Here is a 15,566-nt window from a genome sequence, read left to right on the forward strand (position 1 = left end):
TATTTACAAATCATTAGACACTGGAGTTATTGCCAAGTTGTGGAAAAAGAGGCGAATGTGGTACCCATATTTAAGGGAGACAGAGCATCAGCGTCAAATTACCGGCAGTCGGTTTGGCGTCAGTAGTGGGAATTTTTGATCAATTATAGCAGATAGCATCCGGTCGCATCTGAGAAACGCAAATTAATCACGACTCTTTATATGGGTTTCAGGGTTTGTATAACAAATCTGCTAACGTTTTAGGGAAAGTCTTCGAGTAGTAGATAATGACTAGATTACGATATTTTTTACTTGGGCTTGTAAAAGCATTTGACAGAGTACGCATCGAGGCTTCTGAGAAAATTAAGGCTCATGGTATCGGGGAAGTTTTAATTGGATGTCATAGTCCTGATAGAACGCAGAGGGTCAACGTAGATGGTTGTTTCTGGGTGGGGCCGTGTAGCCAGTGTGGGTTTAGGGGTCAGTACTAGGCCTTCTTGTTCATAATCTACATAAACGATTCAGATACTGGGATCAGCAGTGACATAAGCAAGTTTGCGGATGACACCTAAAATAGGGCAACAAATTATTTCCAGGGCAGGATGCAATGCATACAGGAGGATCTAAATAATAAACTGCAGGGGTGGTCTGAAAAATGGCAAATGAAATTCAACACCAGCAAGTGCAGCGTGCTAATATTGGAAGAACAAATACTATAATGTATACAGCTTAACAGCATCAACCTAGAAATTGACTTGTGAAAGAGACCTGGGGGTACTTATAAGCGGACCTACGGCCTAGAAAAAGTGCGTTAATGTTCGAAATAAGGCAAACAGAGTATTGGGTTTTATATCTAGAAGTGTAATAGACAAGAGTGCAGAGGGTCATCATTGCACTATATCTTGCGCTAGTTAGGCCGCACCTCGATTATGCGGTTCAGTTCTGGTGCCCTATTATAGAATGGATATAAATTCACTAGAGTCGGTTGCAGCGAAGATGACAAAAATGATTCAGGGAGTTAGAAACATTCCATATCAGGATAGGTTAAAGAAACAACTTGCATTCCTAGAAGGCGAAGAGTGCGGGGAGATATGATAGAGAAGTATTTAAGTGGGTGAAAAGGGAGTAATAAAGGGATATAGATAAAGTTCTTATAATATCCGGCAGGATAGGACTCAGGCAACGGATTCAAGTTGGATAGGTTTAGGTTTAGGAGGGAGATAGGAAGAAACTGGTTCACAAATGGGGTGGGTGGACGAGTGGAACAAGCTTAGCAACTTTGTAGTAAGTGCAGGGAACTCTGGAAAGTTTCAAAAGGAGGCTAGATAGATTCATGGATGATAGAGAGTGGTAGTAACTCTCGACAGGGCTGCCATGCACAGGCCAACCGGCTGTGCAGACTCCTTATTTTCTTATGTTCTTATGTTCTTATCTTGAGAGAGAGAGAGAGAGAGAGAGAGAGAGAGAGAGAGGAGGGGATTCCTATGCTGAAATTAACACTACAATTTTATACTTGTAATTGAGATAAATGCAGGTAAGGTTGGCGTGTTCTTATGTTCTCTGTCTTTCCAACTACGTATTAATTTATATTCGTAATATACTCCAATGAACGTGAAGATTGTTATCTCTATAATTGAAAACCGGGGGAAACAAAAAAGTTTTTTACAGATAGATGGATGGATAGTTGATTCATAACAAGCCAATAATGTTATTTTTTAAATTATTATTTGTACAGACAGACAGGCGGAAATAAAGGAAGTTTGGAGGGATTATAAATTGATTTATATAGTTAAATTGGGGTGGTGAGAGGGAATAAAATAATGTCGTCTTATTTATCTTGATTTTTGATTGATGATATTAATGGCATAAACATTCTTGCAGGTATTCCATCTCTATCTCCTTCCACACCTTCGTATCGTAATAACGATGCAAGACCAATTTGTTATAGTAGTGTTGCCACAAAAATGGCAGACATTTATGTTCGCCGTCGTCTGCTCCCAAAATATAATTCAACAATTGATCATCCCAGTCTTCAAAATATTCTTCAATATTTCCGTCAACTAATTGATACCTGAACCAATCTCGTATTTTTTCTTTATTACAGACGGAGAGAGGTCCCTTTTTTTTAGCAGTTCTGTCATTACAAAATTTATGAAATCAGATTCACCCATGTTTTTAATCTCGTAGAAGTATTGTAAATCCTCTGACAACACTGATGTCGGCATTGTCTCTGATGTGGGCATTGTAACACTGTTTTAAAAAGGATAAATTCCTTTCCTACGCACGTACTCCTTTTATATTAAATATTCATAATAAAAATAATAAGTTTTTGTTATTGTCTAATGACCGGATGAAACATTTCAAGAAAAAATATAAAAAGAAAGTCCTGTCAGTCTGAGTGGCATGTATGAGTAGGGTGTGTCATAGGAGGGAAGATCAGCTAAAACTAATGGCCCATCACTTTTTTGGTAGATTTTAGTGTATATAAACAGAAAATAATTTCAGTTTCAATATTTTGCAACCTTTTGCTAGGTAAATTTTAGCGTGAAATTTATCGAAAATCTAACGTACAGCTGCATTAGTGCATTACAATTAAATAGTGAACATTGCTTTCTGACTTCATTCTTTAACAACCCAACTAATAATATTTTTTTCTGTTTCAGATTCTGATGCATTTATAAGTTGATAATATTTGCGATGGCTGCTTGTGTCAGGACGAGAAACCAAAAATCCAGCCATCTCAGTCACTATCTTGGGTCTGGGAGAGAGCTCCTGAAGTCGGAGTTGCCTACATTGAGAGATGCTTTGAGATACGGTGTTTTAATCAGGCAAATCAGTGAAAAGAACCAAAGAACTTACACAAGCTGAACATTATAGTGAAATACAGCCAAAAGCTGTCTTTGGCACAGTACCTCTAATAACCTTTCAGTTCAAGCCTCCAGTCTGCTTTCGATCAAGAAGAAGATTAGTGAGAGACTGCTAGCCAGTTGGGAAAAAGCAAGAGATATCTCTCTCTTGGGAGGAAAGAAGCTTTGCAGTTAAGGACAGCTTTGCCAAGCAACTGGACCAGTTATTTGACTTATAATTACTTACGAAGTGCCCAATTGTTCTCTGTCCTGAGTTTGGATGCGATCGTGACTGTAAATCGAGGCCCACATCTCCTGTATTTGCAAGCGTGGACTGAGGTTGTGATCGAACTGGCATTGTCAAAGCACAGAGAAGACTGGCAGTATAGGGGCTCTCATGATTTCTAGCGAATATTCCGGAGTCAAGACAGGAGGTTGCCACAGAGAGACAGAAGAGGAGAAAAGAGTTGCCGAAAAAGAGACTTGAAAGGCCAGAATTGCAGGGGTAAAAAGGCCGATGATTGGAGTCAAGCTGATTCAGAGGGATTTAATGACTTCCCCATGGCTGATCCGAGTGCTGACCAGGAGAATGGTGACTTTGTCCCTAACCCAGAAAATAATGATCCCAAACCTTCCAGGCATAACATTCGAAATAGGAAAGATATCCCGAGCATAGCTCTGGCCAGCATGCGACACCACACTGGTCTCAAGAGAAACTGCAGAGATAGCAACAGCTGCCTGGATTGACGGTGGTTTGATAACACCTGATGATGTTCACCTGGTGATAGATCATAACAAATTAAGGAGAGCTCAGGAGAAACTTGTCAGTAACCTAGGAGAGGAGTTTGATAAGGGGATAAGAGAAAATGGAATCAATTGTTTGTTCTTTGATGGGAGAAGGGATGACACTAAAGTGTTCATGAAAGTTGGAGATTCTGACAAGTTGTTCCTGCCATAGTGAAGGAGAACACTACTCCTGCAGTGATGAACCAGGGGGAAGTATTTGTGGCATTTCCTCCAGAGAAAAGATGACATCAAGGAAACCAGCTGAGACAAATGGCAGATAACATTGTGAACTGGCTCAGAGAGGAAGCGTAGACCAGACCCTGCAGGCCGTTGGAGGGGACAGCATAACCACGAACACAGAAGGGTGGCAGGGGGGGTCATACAGTGGATAGAGCGGAAGATTGGGAGAAGCTGGTCTGGTTGTTTTGTGACCTCCACACCAATGAGTTGCCCATCAGACATCAGTCCAGGAGCTGGATGGCAAGACTCTTTCAAACAACAGATGGTCTGGTCCTCTTGGCAAGATGCTGGACTCTGCCACTGAGTTAGAAATAAATCCGCGCTTTGAAAAAATCACAGTTGGCCCTCCACTCGTTGAGCTTGCACATACTGTCATTGACGACCTGAGTACTGACCAGTACTATGGTTACATGATTTGCAGTGCCATCAAAACTGGGGTCATGCCTGATAGACTTGCTTACCTGCAGATAGGTCCAGTCTCACATTCTAGGTGGCTCACAACGGCTCTCAGGTTCTGCAGAATTTGGGTCGCTCATCATAAACTGAAAGGGAACCAGCTTCACAACCTGAGACTTATTGTCCAATTCATCGTGAGTGTCTACTTGCCAAATTGGTTCAACACCAAGGTCAAGTCATCGTTCTCCGAAGGTCCGAGGCATGTTCTCTTCCAGCTTGAGCTCCTGAGGAGTCAGCCAAGGAAGGTTGTTCAGATTGTGGAGCAGACTGTGAGGAGATCTTCCTGGTATGCTCATCCCGAGGCAGTTCTGCAGACAATGCTCTGCTGTAAGGATGAGGAGGAGAGAAGAGTGGCAGTCAAAAAGATCTTGGATATGAGACTTATGAGAGGATCTGGACATGACGAATCAGTTGGTGACGATTCCTTCAGGGTCAGGAAGACTCCTGAAGTCAATCTAGGTGCCAAGACCCTCACTGATCTCATAGATCTGGATAACATCCAGGCTGGCAGTGAGCCCCCTCTTACCTGCAGCCTCACCAATGTTCAAGTCAGAGCTTTCCTGGACAACCCCATGCATGTCCCTGCCTGGCCCTCGCACACCCAGAGTATAGAGCGTTGTGTACAGCAAGTGAGCGAGGCCAGCAGTCACGTGTACAGCCAGGAGAGGAGGGAAGGCTACATCCGAGCTCAGGTGGTCAGCAGGGCGGTGATGAGTAGAAACAGAAGCAAGAAAGACATGTTCTCTATGGTGTGCAGCAACACCGGGTCGTAGTAGTAAAACCGGTTTTTGTATTTGATGATTTTGTTTTCTAAAGGAATATTAAATTTAATAAATATGTCAAGATCATTCGTTTCACTATTCTGGATCATTTTCATCCTAATAAATTAACCTGATACATTTACTTTACTTTAAATAAGCTATTTAGTGGTGTTGGTAAAAGGGTAAGAATACTGAATTTTCATAAGATTTCAAGTTAAAATTTACCAAGCAAAAAATTAAAACTTTTCAAATCTGAAGATATCACATGATTCTGCACATAGAACTACATCATTAATACCATGGGCCGATTTTTCAAACTCAAAAAAAAAAAATTCGCCTCTGTATAACACACCCTGAGTAAACTTACCTTTATACAACCGCTTTTATTCAAGACTCACTAAAGAATCGCTCAATACTGTACGGTGGGGTATTCCACAAAACATATAGCTATGCTTCTTTATTTGAGTGCCCTGTCATAGGATAACGAAAATTGTGCGTGATAACCAAGTGCGCTATAATCAAGTGCGCTATAACCAAGCAAGAGGATGACTATATTAAAAGCAAAAGTAGCTGTGAGTAACACAGCTAGCTTGGAGGTTTTATAATTGCGAGCTCTGGGGGTATATATGTTGTTGGACGGTAGGAAGCCTGTTCAGATATAATATAAATGAAGCATCTTATTGCTGAATTGCGGAAAATTTGGAAAATTAAGATGCCTTTGCTAACTGAACAAACACACCAATTATCCCAAGAAATAGATAACCCAGGAAAAGAAAAGAGAAAGAGAAGGAGAATTGAGGAGGAAGGGAATGATGAAGAAAGGGAGTTTAAGGTGAAGAAGGAAGAGAAGGAAGACGAGGAAAAGGAGTTTACCATGAAGGAAGAGAAGAAAGAAGATGAAGAAAAGGAGTTGAAGAAGGAAGAAGAGGAAGAAGAATATGGGGAGAAGGAAGATGGGAAGAGGAGGAAGAGAGGTGAAACATATTAAAGTAGAAGGAGGAAAAATGATAAAAAAACTCATATTATTTATGAGCTTTGATGATGATAACCGAGAGAGAATTAAGGAGGAAAAGGAGTTTATGATCATAAAGGAGAAAGAAAAAGAGGAAGTAGAAGAAAAGAAGGAAAAGGAGTTTATTATAAAGGAAAAAGAAGAGGAAGAGGAAGAAGAAAAGGATATTAAAGTAGGAAAAGGAAAAAAAATCGCACTTCTTTTTGATTTTGGAGGAAAATTATTTATTTATTTTTTTACCTCAGTGCTGTGTTACTATTAAGAAATCAATTGAAAATGTTTACGAAATAGTTCATACTTTGTATTATTATAGACAATTTATACTTTAGTAATTGTAAATATTCTAATAAATGATTTTCAAAATCTAAAATTAAACTTATTCTGTATTTTATTACAACCAAATGAAAATATGCATCTTTAGTAATAGTCATAAGATTACTATTATTATTTTTATTATTATTTTCAGATACCACATAAACTGAAATATTATGTGTTGCTAGATAATTAAAAAACTTTAAATGATTATATGTTTTTATAGAATGGGCAACATTTTGAAACTCTAAAGTATAGATTGACATAAATTTTATTTATGTTGAAATTTTAAAACATAATAGTCTTAGCCGATCAAAAAATATAATAAATAAATCTTCATTGATGTAAGTTGTTTCTTTGTAAAATATTTAAGAATTTAATATACGTGTCATTATTATAATTCATTTTTATATAATATTAATTCTCCCAAACTACCATTTTTTATTCTTCAAGTATCTGCCTCCTCGTTCTCATCTTTCCTCATCCTCATCCACATCTTCATAATTATTTCTTTCATTATTTTTCTCAAATTCTCCTTCTGTTTCTTCAAATTCACAAACATATGTTTCGCTTTCCCACAGGTCGGCAGTTTCCCTTTTAAACCCTTTATAAAAACAATCATTATTTTTCTCTTTGTATTCTCTAAGAATTTTACTTATAGTTAAAGCATACTTTTTACTTATTCTAGCGTATTGCCAGATACCCAAAGAATGTTCTATACTACTGAGGGTATATACAAACACTTGTTGTCTTTAAAAGTAGGTTCTATTCTCGTACGGGAGATATATACAAACAGTAGGACGCAGAAGCCCGTGGTCACGCCACCAGAACTCGGTCTTCACTACTTCATCTATCTATGTATTACTACGCGCTGGCCTGTACAAATGCCCGAAGTAAATATGCTACAGCCCAAGGAGAAGGAGGATGAGATTAAACTACAACCTAAGGAGGAGGAGGATGAAGAAGTGGAATTACCTGAGGATAAACTAGATGTAGATTTTCCTGATGTAATGAAGGATGAGGAGGAGGAGGAATGGGAGGAATGCGAGTTCGATGATCTGCCCCTGCCCGAAGTAAATCTGCTACAACCCAAGGAGGAAGAGGAATTAGACAGACACCATATTCGGCAGCAGTCATTATCCGACAATATGAATGAAGTAAATACTCCTCCTCAGAATTTGAGTATGATTTATGAGACGACTGTTTTATCTCTCTTACAAATCTATATTGTATTTTTTATTTTTTATTTTTTTTACAGATGGCGACATCTTACTCTTTCGGCAAACTGTAATGAAAATAAAGGTTGATGGAATAATGCTTTTGCATATTTTAAGTTGGGGGTTTTGTTGTTGTTTATATAATTTTCCAATACTCCAGACAAATATAATCAAGCTTCAGCCAATGTTTTTACTATTTAATCACTATAACAGAAATTTGTCTTTAAGGAGCAGACTGGTGGAAAAATGGTTCAGCAAACTTGTAAAAAACAATAAAAAGTAATAGTATCCTATACTAACTTTTAATAACAAAATACCACTTTATTTGTGGCTTGCCGCACAGGGTGACTACTAGGCTTGAGGAAGAGGAGAATAAGGATGCTAATTATGAGCTGCCTGATAAGTCTTAGCAGCCAGTAGTAGTAGGCTCCTTGTGACCTCCGGTAACGCAACCTATCTACTCTCGGTGCATACTTACTTATAAGCATCGCATCAAAATGCACCATCACAAGAAACCAACTTTTAAATATTACGAGCCAAGTACCCTGGCTAACCACCATATATCCCCCTCCAAAGACAAAAAAAACAAGTTTCTCTGTAACCAATGCGAGAAAACTTTTAAATGCGAGTTTTGTGATAAGAGATATTATGGGCCGAGTACACTGGCTAACCACAGAAAAAAAAAAACATATATCCCCATCCCCCCTCAAAGACAAAAGCAAACTACCCCCCAAAGACAAAAGCAAGTTTCTCTATAACATATGTGGCAGGATTTTAAGTAGTGGAACAAGCCTTCGCGACCACCTTTTACACCATAATGTAGAAAAAACTTTAAATGTGAATTTTGTAATAAGAGATATTATGGGCCAAATAACCTGGCTGACCACTGGAGAAACCACATACATGTTTGCTGTCACATATGCAAGAAGGTCGTTGTAAAATGTTACCTAAAATACCATCTTAACACTCATTTAACGAATAAACCTTATAAGTGTAAGATATGTGATAAGGGATATAGTTTTCTGCACAACTTAAACTACCATCTTACCATTCATAAATGTAAGATATGTAATAAGATATTTAGTAGGCTTTTTAGGCTTCGTCAACACCAGGAAAAGTGCACCCTTGCCAAGAAGGAGGAGAAGGAGGAGAAGGAGAAGGAGGAGGAGGACGAGTATGACGGCGATGACGACGAAGACAATGATTGTAAGCTACCTGATGTACAATTGCCTGAGGGTAAACTATAATCTAAGGAGGAGGATGATGTAGCGATGCCTGAAGTAGATTTGCCTGATGTAGTGAAGGAGTAAGAGGAGGAATGGGAGGAATGTGAGTTCGATGATCTGCCTCTGCTACAACCCAAGGAGGAGGAAGAAGAGACAGTCATTATCCGACAATATGAATGAAGTAAATTCCCCCTCTACACATAGAGGGTTTTAAAATTTGTATGAACTATTTTATCGCTACTCAAATTATACTGTATTTTTTTATTTTTTTTTATTTTTTACAGATGGCGACGGATGCAGTAACATTGGCGACTACAATAGAATCTTACTCTTTCGGTAGACTGTAATGAAAAATAAATATTCTATAGAAGGAGGAGAGGATGGTGGAAGTGGATTTTACTTGTAAGAAGTGATTTTGCCTTAATATTTTCAGTTGGTGGTTTGGTTATATAATTAATGGTCGTTCAATACCCACGACTGAAGAGTTCAAAGCTTCATTCGCCAATATCTAAACATAATCTTTCAAATGACTTAATAGAGTATGTACTAATGGAATTAATGAAAACGAATAAAAAACTAATGTAAATGAAAAAAATGTTAAGGAGTACTGGTGAAAAAATGGTGAGAGTTATAAGTGAGTTTCAAGAACTATGTAATTTAATAATAAAAAGTTAATAGTACACTAATACTAACTTTAATAATAAGACTACTACCCTAATATTGTTAGTCTGTGCTCCACCCTCGAGGGTCTAGGCAGCCCGACTTTTTTTTGCTGGTGCTCCGCCCTCTTAGTCTGTGCTTCGCCCTCGAGGGTATCGGCAGCCCGGCTTAGTTTAACAAATAATCCATCTACCCTCGGTACCCTCTGGTGCCAATTGCCTTGCTTCCCGCTGTGTCAATTCTAATATTATGGAAGAATTGATGAGGTTGAGGTTGTTGCAGAAGATTTGTATGCCTTATTCTTCTTGTGAGTACTGTAAACAGAAGTTTATTAACAAAGGCAGCCTACAGCTCCACATCATCAAAACGCACCACAAGCAGCCGAAGTCCTATGAGAACAAACACCGTATATCCCCCGACAAAGACAGAAAAAAGCAAGTTTCTCTGTGAAGTATGTGGCAAGAATTTAAGTAGTACAAGAAGCCTTCGCAATCACCGGTTGCTCCACAGCGACAAAAAAGAGAAAACTTTTAAATGTGAGTTTTGTGACAAGAACTATTATTGGCCGAGTAGCCTGGCTTACCACAGAAACAAACACACATCCCCACCAAGCAGCAAGTTTTTCTTTAACAAATGTGGCAGAATTTAAGTAGCCTTTGCGACCACCGGTTGTGCCACAGCGTAGAGAAAACTTTTAAATGTGAGTTTTGTGATAAGAGATTTTACGGGCCGGGCGCCCTGAATAAACACAGGAAAACACACATACAGGTTTGCTGTCACATTTGCAAGAAGGTCTTTGGAAAATGTTGCCTAAAATACCATCTTAACACTCATTTCAAGAACAAGCCTTGAAGAAGGAGAAGGAGAAGAAGGAGGAGGAGGACGAGGAGGAGGACGAAGACGATGATTGTAAGCTACCTGATTTAGAATTGCCTCAGGATAAACCACAACCTAAGGAGGAGGAGGAGGATGATGAGATTAAACTACAACCTAAGGAGGAGGAGGAGGAAGAAGAAGTAGAATTACCTGAGGATAAACTAGATCCTGATGTAGTGAAGGAGGAGGAGGAGGAAGAAGAATGGGCGGAATGTGAGGAATGCGAGTTCGATGATCTGCCCCTGCCCGAAGTAAATCTGCTGCAACCTAAGGAGGAAGAGGAAGAGACAGACACCATATTCGGTAGCAGTCATCATCCGACAATATGAATGAAATAAATACTCCTCCTCCAACCCCCCCCCCCTCCCCACACACACAAAGGGTTTTACAACTTGAGTATGATTTATAAGACTATTTTATATCTATTACTATATTTTTTATTTTTCATTTCTTATTTTTTTTCAGATGACGATGAATGACGACTACAGTATTACTCTTTCGGCAGACTGTAATGAAAAATAGAATATTCTAAGGATGAGAGGATGGTGGAAGTGGATTTTACTTGTAAGAAGTGCTTTTTGCCTAATATTTTCAGTTGGTGGTTTTAGTTATATTATGGTCAATACCCCCGACTGAAGAGTTCAAACAATATCTAAACATAATCCTTGAAATGACTTAATAGAGTATGTACTAATGGAATAAATGAAAAAGAATAACAAACTATGTAAATTAAAAAATCTGAGCACTGGTGAAAAAATGGTGAGATTTCAATAAAAAAATGTAGTTTAGTTTTAAGTGTAGTTTCAAAATTCAGCAAACTATAAAAACAAATAAAAAGTTAATAGCACCCTAATACTAACTTTTAGTAATAAAACTACTACCCTAATATTGTTAGTCTGTGCTCCACCCTCGAAGGTCTTGGCAGCCCGACTTTTTTGTGCTATCCATATATCCTCCAGCGGAGACTAACCCTAACAAAGAACAGGTTTACTGTCTCATATGCAGGCAAAGTACGAACATCGGGTATTATGAAGGAGAAAAAGAGACTATATGCTATCAGGGTCAGGAATAACAGAGAAAAACACAAAGTTGATAAATCACCAGGCGATGGTATACTAATCCTAATATTTTGATAAAAACTAGTCCTAGATTCAAAAAACGGGGGAGTGGGGTTCTCTGGGTTACAGTGTAAATCGGTGCTCCGCCCTCTTAGTCTGTGCTTCGCCCTCGAGGGTATCGGCAGCCTGGCTTCTTTGTAGTTTAACAAACAATCCATCTACCCTCGGTGCCAACTACCTTCCTTCCCGCTGTGTCAATTCTAATATTATGGAATAATTAATGAGGTTGAGGTTGTTGCAGAAGATTTGTATGCGTTATTCTTCTTGTGAGTACTGTAAACAGAAGTTTATTAACGAACACCGCCTGCAGCTTCACATCAAAAAGCACCACAATCAGCCGAAGAAGTCCAGAGACAACCAATGCAAGTTTTTTGATAAGAGATATTACTGTAACATATGTGACAAGAATGTATGTAGTGCAAGATACCTTCGCTATCACCGGTTACGTCACAGCTTAGAGAAAACTTTTAAATACAAGTTTTGTGACAAGAGATATTATTGGCCGAGTAATCTGGCTGACCACAAGAATAACACCACACATTCAAGTTTATCTGTAACATATGTGGCAAGAATTTAAGTTGTTTAAGAAGCCTTCACGATCACCAGTTGCGTCACAACGTAGAGAAAACTTTTAAATGAGAGTTTTGTGATAAGAGATATTATGGGTCGTGTTCCTTAGCCAATCATCGGAAAAAACACCTCGTATCCCCGTGCACCCTTGCCAAGGAGAAGGAGGAGGAGAACGACGACGACAACGACGACGACGACGACGACGATGATGATGATTATAAGCTACCTGATGTAGTAGAATTGCCTGAGGGTAAACTACAACCTAAGGAGGAGGATGATGAAGTAGATTTGGCTGTTGTAGTGAGGGAGGAGGAGGAGGAGGAGGAGGAATGGGAGGAATGCGAGTTCGATGATCTGCCCGAAGTAAATCTTCTACAACCCAAGGAGGACGAGGAGGAGGAGGAGGAGGAGGAAGAAGAGACAGACACCATATTCGGCAGCAGTCACAAAGGGTTTTAAAATTTATAACAAATTCATGACTATTTTTCATATTTTTTATTTTATTTTTGTTTGGTGGTGCTTTATGCCTAATATTCAGTTTGTGGTTTGGTTTATATAATGTTCAATACCCCGACTGAAGGGTTCATTTACCAATATTTTTACTATTTAATTATCAATATATCACATAACTATATTGAGTAAGTACTAATGGAATTAAATATTTGCCCTAATGGAATAATAGAAAAAGAAAAAAATCTGAAGGAGCAGACTAAGAAAGATAAAGCAAAACTATGTAATTAAAATTAAAAATAATAATAAAAAGGTGGTTTATAAATATCTCGTTTTCCCTCCGACAAGCTTCAGCCAATGTATGTTTTTTACTACCTATAACAAATGTGAAAGAATGGTGGGGGTAAGATTTTACTTTTAATATTTCTCTATATTTGGTATTAAAAAAAAAACGGGGGAGGGCGGTGTCTCTGGGTTAGTGAGTGTAAATCGGTGCGGTGCTCCGCCATCTTAAACTGTTAGTTCTGTGCTCTGCCCTCGAGGGTATCGGTGGCCCTGCTTCAACAATCCAATCTCCCCTCGGTACCCTCTGGCTGATGCCAACTGCCTTTCTTCCCGCTGTGTCAATTTTCTAATATTATGGAAGAATTGACGAGGTTGGGGTTGCTGCAGAAGATTATTCAAGGGCGCTTTTCTTCCTGTGAGTACTGTAAACAGAAATTTATTAACGAAGACAGCCTGCAACTCCACATCATCCAAACGCACCACAATCAGCCGCCGAAGAAGTCCTTTATCTGTAAGATATGTGGCAGGTAATTAAGTAATTTAACAAAACTTCACAACCACCAATGCAAGAAAACTTTTAAATGCGAGTTTTGTAACAAGAGATACTATAGGCTGAGTACACTGGCTAACCACAGAAAAAAAAACACATATCCCCATCTCCGCCAAAAGACAAAAAAACAAAACAAGTTTCTTTGTAACATATGTGACAGGAATTTATGTAATAGAACAAGCCTTCGCGACCACCTATTACTCCACAACGTAGAAAAAACTTTAAATGTGAGTTTTGTAATAAGAGATATCATGGACCAAGAGACCTGGCTGGCCACTGGAGAAACCGCATATAGGTTTGCTGTCGCATATGCAAGAAGGTCATCAGAAAATCTTGGCTAAAATACCATCTTAATACTCATTTACCAGTCAAGCCTTATAAGTGTAAGATATGTGATAAGGAATTTAGTTTTCCGTCCAACCTAAAATGCTATCTTAAAACTCATTTTACGGACGTACTCGAACACCAGGCCAAGTGCACCCTTGCCAAGAAGAAGAAGAAGAAAAAGAAGAAGAAGAAGAAGAAAAAGAAGAAGAAGAAGAAGAAGACGGAAAAGGAGAAGAAGGAGAAGGAGAAGATGGAAGAGGAGGAGGAGGAGGAGGAGGAGGAGGAGGACGAGGACGAGGATGAGGATGACGACGAAGACGATGATTGTAAGCTACCTGATGTAGAATTGCCTGAGGATAAACCACAACCTGGGGAGGAGGAGGAGGAGGATGAGATTAAACTACAACCTAAGGAGGAGGAGGAAGAAGTAGAATTACATGAGGATAAACTAGATGTAGATTTTCCTGATGTAGTGAAGGAGGAGGAGGAGGAATGGGAGGAATGCGAGTTCGATGATCTGCCAGAAGTAAATCTGCTACAACCCAAGGAGGAGGAGGAGGAGGAGGAGGAGGAGGAAGAAGAGACAGACACCATATTCGGCAGCAGTCATTATTCGACAATATGAATGAAGCAAATACTCCTCCTCCACCTCCACATTACATAAAGGGTTTTAAAATTTGAGTATGATTTATGAAACTATTTTATCTCTATTCAAATTATATTGTATTTTTTTGCGACGAACAGAATAGAATCTTACTCTTTCGGCAGACTGTAATGAAAATAGACTATTCGCCAATACTTTTTATATCTAAATATAATTCTTAAAATGACTCAAGAGTATGTAAATTGGTGCTCCGCCCTCTTAGACTGTTAGTCTGTGCTTTGCCCTCGAGGGTATCGGCGGCCCGGTTTCAACAATCCAATCTACCTTCGGTACCCTCTGGCTGGTTTGGTTTATATAATTTTCAATACCCCTGACTGAGGATCCATGATTTAAAACATAAAAAAATAATATATACAAACTTTTATATTAAAAAAACAGTTCCACTAATATTTTAGTAAAAAACAAAAAGCTAGACTGAAGATGATTTTTATGTGACAGTGAAGCACTGTTAATATACAAGGCAAGGCAAATCATATAATAATAATGCCTGAAAGGCCAATTTTTCTTCGTTCAAATATAAAAGTATCAAATTATTAAATAAATAATAAAACATAAACATATAAATAATGAAAAATAGAAGTGTTTTATTTTTTCCCGATTCTTTATATAATCTAAACATATTTGTACATTAAAAAAGGGCCGTCTAGTTTCCTTTAATCTAACTACTAAGGCATTCTTTACAATTTTTCTGCTAATTTTATTATCATTTATAACCCATTGGATAATATCCAATTCCATTAATTTATCAATTCTGCTTTAGTAAAACATCGGTGACGCCACAAGTTGCGACATCTCTTACACTGCACATTGACACCTTCATTATTTATACACATACCTCTGTCACATAAGCAACGACGATCTTTTTTTTTTTTTTTTTCTAATAAAATCTTCACCTCTTTTTTCCTCAACAAAAGGACACTGAGGAGACCAACGAGCGTGCTCGATCCAAGAATTATCAAAACGTCTCCAATTTCGAAGCCCAATTCCACACACAAAACATTGTACATGGTCACTTATACTACAATAAAAAAACCAGATTCGACCAGTTTACGGAATTGAGAGTTAGTGCCGGGTTCTTCTTCTTCTTCTTCTTCTTCTTCTTCTTCTTCTTCTTCTTCTTCTTCTTCTTTCTTTTTCTTATTCTTCTTCTTCTTCTTCTTCTTCTTCTTCTTCTTTCTTCTTCTTCTTCTTCTTCTTCTAGCAATACGTAACTGAACGAAGCATTACTGAT

Source organism: Homarus americanus, unplaced genomic scaffold (assembly GCF_018991925.1).
Source record: "Homarus americanus isolate GMGI-L3 unplaced genomic scaffold, GMGI_Hamer_2.0 scaffold36734, whole genome shotgun sequence".
Taxonomy (NCBI): domain Eukaryota; kingdom Metazoa; phylum Arthropoda; class Malacostraca; order Decapoda; family Nephropidae; genus Homarus; species Homarus americanus.